Genomic DNA, 14,327 nt, shown 5'->3' with positions numbered 1-14,327 from the left:
ACCTATTGGCTCACAAGACGCTCTACCATTAACAAACTTTGAAAGGTAGGTAAACTTTTTTATTATCAAGAATAAAATCAACTGAAAAGCATTCTCGCTCACGACTCGGTCGTGCGCGGACGTGCTTGCCGATCCGTGGCCCGCTTGCGAGCTGCGTCTCTGAACTCACAGTTGTGCTCGACAGTGTAGTGACCGTGAATACATCGTGCTTACAATTCGGTAGTGCGGACGTTCCGATCCGTTGGTTGCTTGCGATCTGCGTCTCGGAGTCCATTTTTGTGCGCTAAAGTGTTGTAACCGCGAACCCACCCTTTACCAACTGTCTTTTTCAAGGCAAAACCAATCGCTACGATCAGGCTTCCTGTGGCACTATCACAGGCTAGCGATTTCCTAACCCTTCCCAAAACAACATTCTTTTTCAAGACTAGACCCCCGCTCGCGATTCCGCCTGCTGTAGCATTATACAGCCCGAGCGGGTTCCTTTCCTTTTCCCCGCCGATTGCCGTTTTCACGGCATAGGCATTCCCCCCCCCTGCTCCTTGCTGTCCTGCAGCACAGGGGGGTTACAAATCCTATCCGGGGCCTCGCCTTTCGGCGAGTTCAACAAAAGTCCCGGGGCCGCCCCCCCCGGGCAAGAAGACCGAAAATGCAGCATGAAGAAAGTGTCAGTGAAAGTGCTAGTGACATTGTCGGGTTCCTCCGAGATAGGTACCCGTCAATTAGGGCCGAGTACTTAGAGTATAGGGCCGCCCGTGGCAATCCCTCCCCCCCCGCGTCCGTCGCCGCGTACTTTAAACGTGCCTCGGAGGCACGCCGCGCGCCCCCCGCCGCCGCGTCAAGTTCGAGCGCACGCTCCCACGATGCGACTCACGAAGCGCCTAGCGCTACCCCCACCCCCGCGCCCGCGTCGATTACGTCATCACGCGCTCCGTCCGTGGTGACCTCGATTGTCTCGAGTCCAGGCTCCGATACCGAATCGGAGATGGATTTCGAATCCGCGTCAAGCCCTCAGCCTGGAACCTCGGATGGGTTCCAAACCGTAACGTGCGGTAAAAAGCGTTCTCGCGCCGTGGAGTCCCGGAGCTCCACGACGAAGCAGACTAAATCCGCGACCGCCTCCCGCCCGCAGGTAGTCGTGACACCGGAGTCGGACTCCGCTCGCCGCGTAACTCCACCGCCGCGTCCCAAGCCCGCGCCCGCTCCTAAAGTAGCTGCCCCGCCCCCGCTGATTCTCCAGGAAAAAACCGCGTGGAACCGCGTTTCCCAGGCCCTTCAGGCAAATAAAATTAACTACACCCATGCGCGTAGCGTCGCACATGGGATTCAGATCAAGGTCGCAACGCCGGGCGACCATAGGGCCCTCTCAGCATACCTCCGAAAGGAGAACATAGGTTTCCACACCTATGCTCTTCAGGAGGACCGCGAGCTCCGCGTAGTAATACGCGGAGTCCCGAAGGAACTAGACATAGACTACGTAAAGGAGGATCTGACCTCTCAGGCCCTCCCGATAGTTAGTGTGCACCGGATGCACAGCGGGCGGGGCAAACAGCCCTATAATATGATACTCGTGGCGTTAGAACCCACCCCGGAGGCCAAAAAGAAGATCGCATGTCTCACGACAATTTGCGGCCTATCCAGGATCTCGATCGAAGCCCCCCATAAGCGTGGTACTCCCAGGCAGTGCTACAGGTGCCAACTCTATGGCCACTCGGCGCGTAATTGCCACGCGCGCCCCCGCTGCGTGAAATGCCTCGGCGATCACGCTACGTTAAATTGCGTTAGAGATAGGGAAACCGCGACCGAACCTCCAAGCTGTGTCCTATGCCTTAAGCAAGGGCACCCCGCGAACTACCGTGGATGTCCTAGGGCTCCGCGAAAACGTCCAACCCACCCAGCTCCGCGAACCGTCGGCCCAAAGACTTCGGCACCTTCAGTGCCGAAACCCGCCTTCGTGCCGGCTGCAGTTCCCACGGTCTCGGCGTGGAAAAAGCCGCTGCCGTATACGAAGGCGGGAACGGAAACCGCACCCCCACCCCCGCTCGTGACACGCCCCGCTCCCCAGCCCCTGCTCGCACCTCGCCCCGCGCCCGCGTTCCGTCCCCCGCAACCCTCTGCCGTCAACGACTTCGCGCTCGTGCGCGACTTCGTCACCGCGGTCAACTTCGACCGTCTGCGATCGTTCGCAGACGCGATACGTAGGTCGGTAACCCACGAACAGCGGCTCGCGGCCGCTTTCGATCACATGGACGTCTACGAGTCCGTGTCCCGCACGTTATAAAAATCTTTACCGGTAACCAATGGCGCAAAAAGGTAGAGAAAAACCGTATTCCCTTACGTTAGCGTTCTATAATGCTAACGGACACGCGCGGCAACGCGATCAAATTTTTGAATTCCTCCGCGACAATCTTGTAGATATTCTATTAGTGCAGGAAACCTGTCTGAAGCCCTCGCGTCGCGACCCGAAAGTCGCGAATTACGTCATGGTTAGGAATGACAGACTCACCGCCTCCAAAGGCGGGACTGCCATTTACTATAGGCGGGCCCTGCACGTTGTCCCTCTCGATACTCCCTCGCTCTCACATATCGAGGCCTCAGTGTGCCGTATCTCGCTGACGGGACACCAGCCGATCGTCATCGCATCCGTTTATCTCCCCCCGGACAAGCCCCTTCTGAGCAGTGACATCGAGTCACTGTTCGGCATGGGAGACTCTGTCATCCTGGCAGGCGATTTAAATTGCCACCACACTAGGTGGAACTGCCATCGTACAAACGTTAACGGTAGGCGTCTCGACGCGTTTATAGACGACCTCACCTTTGAAGTAGTCGGTCCCCCAACTCCAACATGTTATCCGTATAAGATCGCGCTCCGTCCGAGCACTATAGACCTGGCATTGCTTAGGAACGTAACTCTGCGCTTGCGTTCCATCGAAGCACTGTTAGAGCTCGACTCAGACCACCGACCTGTCGTTATGCAGCTCGGTCGCCCGCACAACCCAGTCACTGTTACGAGGACCATGGTGGATTGGAATAAGCTGGGCACGTGCCTAGCCGAAGCCGCTCCGCCAATCCTCCCTCACGGCCCGGATTCGAATCTATCCCCCGAGGACACCGTCGAATCCATAAACATCATTACCGATCACATCTCTTCCGCGATCATTAGATCTTCAAAAGAAGTCGATGTGGAGGACAGCTTCCACCGCATCAGACTGTCCCCCGATCTTAGGAATCTCTTAAGAGTTAGGAACGCGGCAATCTGGGCCTACGATCGTCTTCCCACGCATTCAAACCGGATACGGATGCGTCGTCTACAACGCGAAGTCCACTCCCACTTAAGCGACGCGCGTAACGATAATTGGCATAGTTATTTAGAACAACTCGCGCCCTCCCACCAAGCATACTGGCGACTAGCTAGGACTCTCAAATCCGAAACTACCGCTACTATGCCTCCCCTCGTACGCCCTTTAGGCCAACCACCGGCATTCGATGACGATGACAAGGCTGAGCTGCTGGCCGATGCACTGCAAGAGCAGTGCACCACCAGCACTCAACATGCGGACCCCGAACACACCGAGTTAGTCGACAGGGAGGTCGAGCGCAGAGCTTCCCTGCCGCCCTCGGACGCGTTACCCCCCATTACCACTGACGAAGTTAGAGACGCGATCCACAACCTCCAACATAGGAAGGCACCCGGCTCCGACGGCATCCGCAACCGCGCGCTAAAACTCTTGCCAGTCCAACTGATAGCAATGTTGGCTACAATTTTAAATGCCGCTATGACGCACTGCATCTTTCCCGCGGTGTGGAAAGAAGCGGACGTTATCGGTATACATAAGCCGGGCAAACCGTCTAACGAAACTTCTAGTTACCGTCCGATTAGTCTCCTCCCGACGATAGGAAAAATTTACGAACGTCTCCTTAGGAAACGCCTCTGGGATTTTGTTACCGCGAACAAAATTCTCATAGACGAACAGTTCGGATTCCGCTCAAAACACTCGTGCGTACAACAAGTGCACCGCCTCACGGAGCACATTCTGATAGGACTAAATAGGCGTAAACAAATCCCGACCGGCGCCCTCTTCTTCGACATCGCGAAGGCGTTCGACAAAGTCTGGCACAACGGTTTAATTTACAAACTGTACAACATGGGAGTGCCAGACAGACTCGTGCTCATCATACGAGACTTCTTGTCGAACCGTTCGTTTCGATATCGAGTAGAGGGAACTCGTTCTCGCCCCCGTCAACTGACTGCCGGAGTCCCGCAAGGCTCCGCGCTCTCCCCGTTATTATTTAGTTTGTATATCAATGATATACCCCGGTCTCCGGAGACCCATCTAGCGCTCTTCGCCGATGACACGGCTATCTACTACTCGTGTAGGAAGACATCTCTGCTTCATCGGCGACTCCAGATCGCAGTAGCCACCATGGGACAGTGGTTCCGGAAGTGGCGAATTGACATCAACCCCACGAAAAGCGCAGCGGTGCTCTTCAAAAGGGGTCGCCCTCCGAACATCACTTCGAGCATCCCACTCCGTAGTAGGCGCGCAAACACCTCCGCCGTTAGTCCCATCACTCTCTTTGGCCAGCCCATACCGTGGGTCTCGAAGATCAAATATCTAGGCGTCACCCTCGACAGAGGGATGACATTCCGTCCCCATATAAAAACGGTACGCGACCGCGCCGCGTTTATACTAGGACGACTCTATCCAATGCTTTGTAGTCGAAGCAAACTGTCCCTCCGCAATAAGGTAACTCTCTACAAAACTTGTATACGCCGTCATGACGTATGCAAGCGTAGTGTTCGCTCACTCAGCCCGCACCCACTTGAAATCCCTTCAGGTTATTCAATCACGATTCTGCAGGATAGCCGTCGGAGCGCCATGGTTCCTTAGGAATGTGGATCTCCACGATGACCTGGAGCTCGACTCATTTAGTAAGTATCTACAGTCGGCATCGTTGCGCCATTTTGAGAAGGCGGCACGACATGAGAACCCTCTCATCGTAGCCGCTGGAAATTACATACCCGACCCAGTAGACCGAATGGTAAACCGTCGACGTCGCCCAAAGCACGTCATTACGGATCCTCCTGATCCATTATCGGTGCTTTTAGGCACCACAAGCACCGGTCACCGTCCTCGTCGAACCCGTCGCTTGCGACGAAGGGCTCGACGAGCAAACTAACCCATAGACACAGCCCACTGAGTTTCTCGCCGGATCTTCTCAGTGGGTCGCGTTTCCGATCCGGTGGTAGATTCTGCGAAGCACTGCTCTTGCTAGGGTCAGTGTTAGTAACTCTCCGGTTGAGCCCCGCGAGCTCACCTACAAACGTTAGTGTGAAGCTGAAATAGCCTCTCAAGGCTATCAGCATAGGTAGGAAAAAAAAAAAACTGAAAATAAAAATCTGATTATCCTCAGTCTTAGCTGTTGGTATAAACTTGAGATACACTCGAATAACGTAGACCGTTGAGCTTCAACGTACTTAAAACCTCTACTTGAAAAGTAAATGTTTACGGAAGACGTTAAAAAGGCTAATGAAACTCAATAGCTAAGGAGGTTTAGTACTTAATAAACGTCTTTACACCTTGAGTTTGTTACAGTACATTTATTTGGACGGGACCACCTGGATATGCCAAAGAAGTCTGAGATGGAAACGTGCGAATGCATTGTTGAAGCCATACTAAGCTCCATACTACTGGTGAGATTATTGGAAATACAAGGAAAGGAAAAAAAAATTTGCAAAAAAAATGCACTATTTACTTCTTCCAATTATAGATGATTTATGATAATGTAGTTGTATTACCTAGAGGTGTCAGCAGTTGCGTACCATCTGATGAATAGACGTTTCTTTATCTTATTTTTACCTTAGATTGCCTAAGATTATCTTAATTGAAAAATCTTCTGACCTTGAGATAATGTTCATGCCAAATAGGCTTCAGAAACCACTTCACAACTTGTTGTCCGTGATCTCGATCGCGTATCTGTGCAATAGCGTTATCTTTACGAAGCACTGAATATTTCTCGTTTCAGTTAAATTCAAATTAGAAGATCAAAAAAAAATCTTTACTACCTACAGCTTTTTTCACCTACTTGCATAATTTCACCACATGTATTTGTGTAATCTAAAATGTTGTATTTGTTTTGTAATGAAATAATTCCATTATTTTATCTAGTATGTAGATATCAAAAAGTTATGAGAAAGTTCGGATTTGTGTTAATTAAAAGACATCCTGTATTTCTTAACTCTCCATATTTTATTTTCGAGTAAAATTGTATATCTATTCTTTGAGAACGGTTAGCTGGTAGATAACTCAATTGTTGAGTTAAGCTCGCCATTTTTTATATCTTATCGCAATTACTGTATTATATTAACAGTGTGTACAAATAAAGAATAATAATAATAATAATAATCTATCATTTGTTAGCTAAGACAATTCCTCCAAATTCCAAAGTATTCTTTCCTAATTTCCCAGTCGGAAAATTACCCCTCAGCGAATCCAGTTACTGGCAATTTAAAAAGTCATGGCAACAATAAGCAAAATAGGTAAGTAAGGCTATTTCCTGGTTTCCGAATCCGGCTCTGAGTGTAATTTCCCCCGAGAGGAACTAGAATGTTCGACAGAATACCTTCGATTACTTGACGACGACTAGAAATTGTCTTGTCAGAATGTGCGTACAGTAAATTAATATATTTTCAAATTAAGGCTTTTGTGTAAATTACTTTTAGCATTGATTTTTCTCCTTGTAAACGCGACGCCTGCGGAAAAGCAGTCATGCATTCGCGTATGAAGAGTCCAACTTTTTTTTTTTATTGTTTGGATGGGTGGACGATAGGTACTTGTTCTAAGATCTCAGTATAGTTACAATGGCTGCCCCGTCCTTCAAACCGAAACGCATTACTGCTTCACGGTAGAAATAGGCAGAGTGGTGGTACCCACCCGCGCGGACTCACAAGAGGTCCACTATTTGATTGTGCAGTGGCAGTATACAACTAGACAACATTTCTTCCCGTGCAGCGTTATCTGAATTAAATATCACCAATCCGTATTTGCTGGAGATAAGATGTGTTGTGTACAATTTAAACGAAGTTTAACTAATAAAATACGATAAAACATATTATGTAGTAAACGACACATTGAGTCTGCTAGTCTGAACGTTTTGAAGAATAACTAATGTAGCTTCATTCTTTGATTAGAACCATCGATAAATGTTTCTTACTTTCCTTTTAGGGAATCAATTTTTCAGCTTCATCTGACACAAGAACATAGAAATATATCATTGATGTACAAACACGTAAACGATTCTATTCCGGATATAACTATGAAAGTAAATGAACGGTCCGAAATATCCGATCTACTAAATAAATCAGTCTATTGACTTTGCCTTTCCGATGTTCTTATCCCATCATAGTTATCCACATTAATATTCCATGCCCACTTTTCTACTAGGATGGTTTTCGAAGCTCACCCAGTTTCCTACTTATTTTCCCAAAGGCATAAGTAGAGTGGGAAAATTTATTTAATGTACGATCCTACCACGCGATCGTATCGCGCGAAAAAACCTTACGTTAAAAATATTCATGAATGTTAAAATAACCGAAACCGATTTTAATTCGTTTCACCCGGATCTGACGCTTTGATCCACCTAATTTAGTCTTTGATATAAATGTCACAGAATGCGACCTTTACGAATCCTTTAAGGATTTTAGTGGTCATGTCACTATGAATATCTAATTACGAATGTCCACGTGACATAACAATTTTACAAGCTGTTTCTTTTTTTTTTGCTTAGATATGTGGACGAACTCTCAGCCCACCTGGTGTTAAGTGGTTACTGGAGCCCATAGACATCTACAACGTAAATGCGCCACCCACCTTGAGATATAAGTTCTAAGGTCTCAGTTTAGTTAAATAAAAAATTGTTAGTTCAAAGGGAAGCTGTTAAATTTATCAAAGTACGTAGAAATCAAAACGTCCATGTCACCAGCCGCTTTGAGACATGAGGCTAGGATTGCTGCCGTTCTCTTACAGGTAGAATGCATGATTGCATCTTGTTAGAAATACGCAGGACCATAGTAATTGCTTGAGTAGACTCATATTACCCTTTGGGACCACTATCGATAGTTTTTTGTTTATCGCCTGGAATACATAATTTTTTATTTGAATCCGTCTGATTGCGAATACCACGTTAAGAACAAGTAAAAAGTTTTCCCATACGTTTACGTACGCCGGTTACTAAATTATGATCAGTACCCCAAAATTGTATTGAATCGACCAAGTTACATTGTAAATGGAAAACTTTTATAATAACGTTAGCGGTTTACGTGTATTTGCTCTTGTTTTATGTTAATAATAATAATAATAATGTTAATAATATATCACAACTAAAATGGTATTCAATGTTTTCATGCGTTGTTTAAAATTTATTCATAACATTTTAGTATAGTTGCACTTAATGAAACCGATAGCTTTTTCCCAGCTAATAGCGGCCCTAAAAAATATCACAAACTAACTCATAGACACAGCTCACTGATTTCCTCGCCGGATCTTCTCAGTGGGTCGCGATTCCGATTCGGTAGTAGATCCTGCGAAGCACTGTTCTTGCTAGGGTTAGTGTAAGCAATTTTTTTCAGCCCGTGGGCTCATGTACCCGTCCGCGCGTAGCTGCAATAGCCCCTTAGGCTACCAGCCAATAGGCAGGCAAAATCACAAGCTGCAAGGAGATAAATGACAAAGAAATTTCAAGACTCCACTAGAGACCGTATTGTAAGAACATTCTAGAAGGTCCCACTGCATTTTAATTAGACGGGGTCTAAGCTGGAACAAATGCACAACGCCAAAGGTGAACATTAGAGTGCCATCTAATGTGATATGGTGAAATGACATTAGATTCTACTGAAATGTATACTACTACTATAGGTAGACTCAAGAAACGCTGGTTGAATGTGGTAAAGGTGGCTATGGAGGAGAAAATTAAGTTGGAAAGCCAACGCTGGCACTGGACTGGGACAACTCTAGGAAGAAGAAGAAGTAGATTAGATGCTACTGAGTTCGAAATAATATATATTCTGTTACCACTTATGTAATTTTAGTTGTCCGAGAACTGTCAATAAACGTGTCTTGGACGAAAATCGAATTTAATTTTTTAGTATTCTGAACTCCACATTTCGAACTGTTCATCACTCAGTATTATTATGATGTGATTGTGAGCCCATACCTGAGTACCGAGGTACTAATAAATCATTTTTTTGTCATTTCCAGTAATAAGGGTGAAGTCTGTGGTCTTTGGCAACCATTTAACGCCAGGATGATCAATATATCGTTTACTTACTCCTAATTATTTTATAATCATGAAAATCGGCAATTATGTGTTCTGTTGATCGTATTCGAATAATATGGTGCTAATGGTCTGATGATTTTCACAGTACAGGCTCACAACGGGTAAGACACTAACTTTAGATAATTCGCAAAAGGAAACCCTTGAGATATAAGGCCGAAAATTCATTATTTTTAATGTAGATTCTGACGTATAATAATTTATTATTTTCGAAGCGAAATATAAATGAACAGTACGGCTGGCATTCCGAAAAAAAATAATCACTACGCACATACCAATATGGCTCTTGAATTGATAAATTGAATAAAAATATTGATATTTTTAAAATATTATAGCAATTATAATCAGTTAACTATGATTATAACCTAAGAAAATCTGTTGGATTCCCGTTAATTTGTGACGGTAGCCAACATACAACGCAAGATATTTAACAGATGCCTGAATCTTACCTAAGAGATTTTCAAGATAAGCTTGCAATAGGTAGGTAGGTAGGCAGCGGCTTGGCTCTACCCCTGGCATTGCTGAAGTCCATGGGCGACGGTAACCACTCACCATCAGGTGAAATCCACCATCAATAAAAAAAATATATGATAATATATACAAGTTCCAAACAACATTCGGACCGTCGATCTACCGAGCAATTACACCCACCCGCTCGGTGGAAGATCTTACCTTCGCCGCTACTCCCAGAGATTCAAACGTAATTTAAATTTAATATCCAAAATATAAACTCTTTGTTGATATTCCGGTATATCGTTACAGATTTTATTTATACGTTTTCCCGTGAGCCGTAATAACTTTCAATCGGTGCAATGAATATGCTGTATCCCGCCTTCATGAATAAGAATGGCGAGAAACAGGCTTTCCTATAACGGGAAAGGTTTCCTTTTATGTTTTTATTATAGAACTAAGGTGCTTTGTTTAGTTACGTAGAAAATGTTTTATGTAAATCACGTATTAAATTGGTACTCTTTGTTTTTCGTATAGTTCAATTTTTGTAGCTCTCATAAAAAATGCTTTCTTCAAAATTGTGTGTTATGGATAATTTCTATATCCTTAGTCTACGAAAAAATTTGCGTGTTCTTTATAATTTGCTCTTAATATTTTATTGTTTTAACTGGTGGTAGGACCTCTTCTGAGTCTGCACGGGTAGGTACCACCACCCTGCTTATTTCTGCCGTGAAGCAGTAATGCGTTTCGGTTTGAAGGATGGGACAGCCGTTGTAACTATGCTTGAGACCTTAGAACTTATATGTCAAGGTGGGTGGCTTACGTTGTAGATATCTATGGGTTCCAGTAACCACTTAACACCAGATGGGCTGTGAGCCCGTGCACCCATATAAGCAATAAAAAAAATCTCTGGCCTTAATCGCAGATCGTACACCGTGAACACTGCTGCTCATCCAAAAACATGATACCGAAATCTCATTGTATTGTAAAAACTGATGTCTTAGTTAATTTATTACACGGTACCATGATTTCATTGCGCATAATCACAAGATGATAATTATTGAAGTCAGTACGCCGGTACTTAATATATTTTTAGCCCCTCGAAAAAGCGTATACCAATTTTAGTACTCGCAAATGTCTATTCAACCGATGAGCTCTTCCAGTTGTCTTCAAGCGAAAAAAATACCGCGTTACTCATAAAATCAAAGCCACGTTCGTTTTATTACGTCATAAATTGGAGATTTATGTGAAATTATTAACCTTTATATCGCCGGGCCTGGTCGTTTTGAAATCGTAAACTGTTTTTCTGAAAACACAATGTTAAGTGTAGAAGCTCTCAGGTAAATCTTTACGAACATTTTCGGGATGAAGAAAATCCTTCGGCTTCTATTATTTTAGCATTATTTCGCTATTAAGTTAAGTTGATAGCTTATATAATCGACTTTATGCTGGCCATTTAAAATTAACATTATTATTTATTGTCATTATTATCAGGGAGTCCAACACTTATACAAATATTAGCCTATCCTTTAAGTGCATGTATTTTCTACATGGATACCAAGTTTCAAGTCAATTGGATGCATAGTTCAGTAGTTATAACGGAACATCCGTAAAAACCACTGTAGATTTATATATTAGTATAGATTACTACTGACTAGCAAGCGTGTCTGAAATTTCGCAAACCTTACCATACAATGAATTTAAATAGCAAGACGTTGGAATTCGGAAATGATTTTTTTTTTAGTTTACTGTGAAAACTAATATATTATAATATCAGTAAATTATTTGAAGTGTATTGGTGGTACCCTCAATAATGGAGTTTCGGAACAGTACTGAAGAATGGACACAAAAACATCGATACAACTATAATGCCCAAAAATATTGATGCAAGTTTTTTTTTTGTAATAAAAGTCGTAAATATTTATCTGACTTTATTAGACTATATAATTTATTGCATCCCCAATATACTTAAGTGACAGTAAGCATTAAGTTGTGATTTAGGAGTCTGGCTGTTAGTCTATTTACGAATTTGATAGTCGGAACAAAACAAACTCATTTAAGAATGTGCAGTGGCATAATCTCATACGAATAAAGTTGAAAAAGGGTCCTATTACTAAGCTATGTGCCTTGCACTACCATGCAAAATTATCACTACTGCTTTTACTTCAAGTCTTGAAAAGATAATTTCATTAGGTTGGTATGTATAGTTGTGTGTAACGGACCATTTGAATGCTATTTTTACTGATTAATAAAAGGTTCGAGTAAGTTCACACACATCAACATCCGATAACAATACAATTATTGTTTATCTTCTATCTACTATTCTGACCTACATCAAGACCATAAAAAAAATAATTGTTACTTTCGTTTTCTACTTAAGCATATTTCCTAAATATTAAACTACGCACTGTCAGAGTTACTCCCTCATCTACTCTCAACACTAACCGCTGGGATCGTTCGTAGAACGTGTCAAAATTCGAGTCTATTTTTAATAACTATGTACCTCCGCTACACCGTAATACAATGACTAAGCACTTACCACCACTTACCATAAAAATATCCATAGTCGATCTTTTGATACAATAAAACAATGATTCAAATATGATGATGTGTCCAACACAATCATTGCTCATTAATCTATTTTATTCACTGGCCTATAAAATATACGATGCTTCTGTTTCAGAGTAACTTCGGCCGCCAGCCGTCCGTAATCCGATTTAGGGACTTATAAAAGAAAAAAGTTTACGTGGTGACAGAAAAATATGATTGTAATTCATCATCCTTTCAAAGCGGAGAAGTCTGCACGGCATTTCTCCGATTCGCCAAGCCGGCAATTCGACAAGTTTGTAACGAAACTTACCGGTTTGACTGAAGTAATTTTATAGAATACATTATAAGATTTTAGTCAACTTTGATTTGGTTTTAATTAACATTTGCGCAGAAATTAACATAATAGCCGCTATGCCTGAAAATATGACTGATTCTATCAATGAAACTGCATATTTATATTTTCTGTAGCCTTTTTGCTTTTCTTGAAAGACCTTTTTAGAGTTAGATTAGAGTATTTTTTTTATTTCATTTACTTCAGATTGTGCATTCATATTACACTATTAACATTTCATTTATACTAGAATTAAATAAAAATAATAACTACAATCTCGGACTAAAACAAAAGCAATAATAATAATAAAAACAAAAAATCAAATAATAATAATAAAAAAAAACTCAAAATTAACATCAAAACTACCTTAACCTTTACGATCGTGGAAGTGTTAATGCTATTAAATGAACATAAAAATAATAATAAAACTGTTTGAAATTGTCAACTCAGTAAACTACAAACCAATTGTCTCAGCAGCTTCTGAACAAAAACCCCAAAAACATTAGCGTACGTTGTTTTGAAACAGAATAGGATGTGCTCGCTTTTATTTTCAAACGATACAACCCAATCTTTTGCTTTGTAATTCAATTTCGTTTCCTAGCCACAAGATGTTTATTTTAAAAATAGAAAGAGTCGGGGAAAGCGTACAAAACTTTCTGATAAACCTACTGAATTTAATGAGATAAATGTAAATTGAAAACAGCTTGTCGAATTAGTTATGTTAATTTATTTTTTAGCTTAAGAGTAACCTGTTTCAAGCAAGCTTACACTAATTGCAATACCACAATCAATCCAAAATGCATGAATTCGTTCATTTAGTAAAAAGTCTGGCTGCGGTTATTGGCAGTGATGAGTCGTGGTAGAAGACGATAATCTACTTCTTGATTGCACCATCTTGCCAAAGCCCTCCGTTGATCATCTTGAAGAGCCCTTGAATGAGGATCGTCGAGGAAATGCAAAAGATCACGTGTAATCTACTGTACACACATCATTCAGAACAGCCACTGCCGTTTCTGCCCCCGTAGCAGTAAGACGGGACAATATGTTTCACATTACTTTTATTAAAAACCAATCATCAATGACTAGGAATAAAAAGATACTTTATAACTTCCCTGGTCTGAAGTGAGAAAAAAAAATAATTTCAAACTATTCATTTTAGAAAGAGCTTACATTATAGACAGTTATTTGGGAGGTTCCTAAAATGTTTTTCGTTAAAAGTCATTAAAAACAAAAATCGTGGAAACAGTCAGTGGGTAGAAGAAATAAGAATGAATCACAAAACCTCTCTTATTTAGAAGTCTTTAACGACATTTTGAATAAGAAGATATTCAAATCAAGCTCTACTTTTTACAAGATATGTATGTTAGTTGATTCAAACAGACTATTCAAACGACGTTGAAGTTGAGTATTTTCGGTAAATTTCGGCAAGATTGCCCTCATAGGTGACCTCATTCGATCAAACTGTATGTTCATCAGATGATTGTTTTGATAAAACTTACTTAGACTTAAACTTAATTGATGCACACCCGCATCTCTTAAATAATTACGAATAGGATCTGTATTTTGTAGCAGTAGTTTATTTTTGTGACAATCTTCATCGAAATTCATTTTGGAATTCAGAATATACAAATTTACAGTCAAAAGTATTTTTTTTTACTGGTGGTAC

The sequence above is a fragment of the Bombyx mandarina genome, chromosome 16 (genome assembly GCF_030267445.1).
Source record: "Bombyx mandarina strain Sakado chromosome 16, ASM3026744v2".
Lineage (NCBI taxonomy): Eukaryota > Metazoa > Arthropoda > Insecta > Lepidoptera > Bombycidae > Bombyx > Bombyx mandarina.
This window is presented reverse-complemented; position numbering follows the sequence as displayed.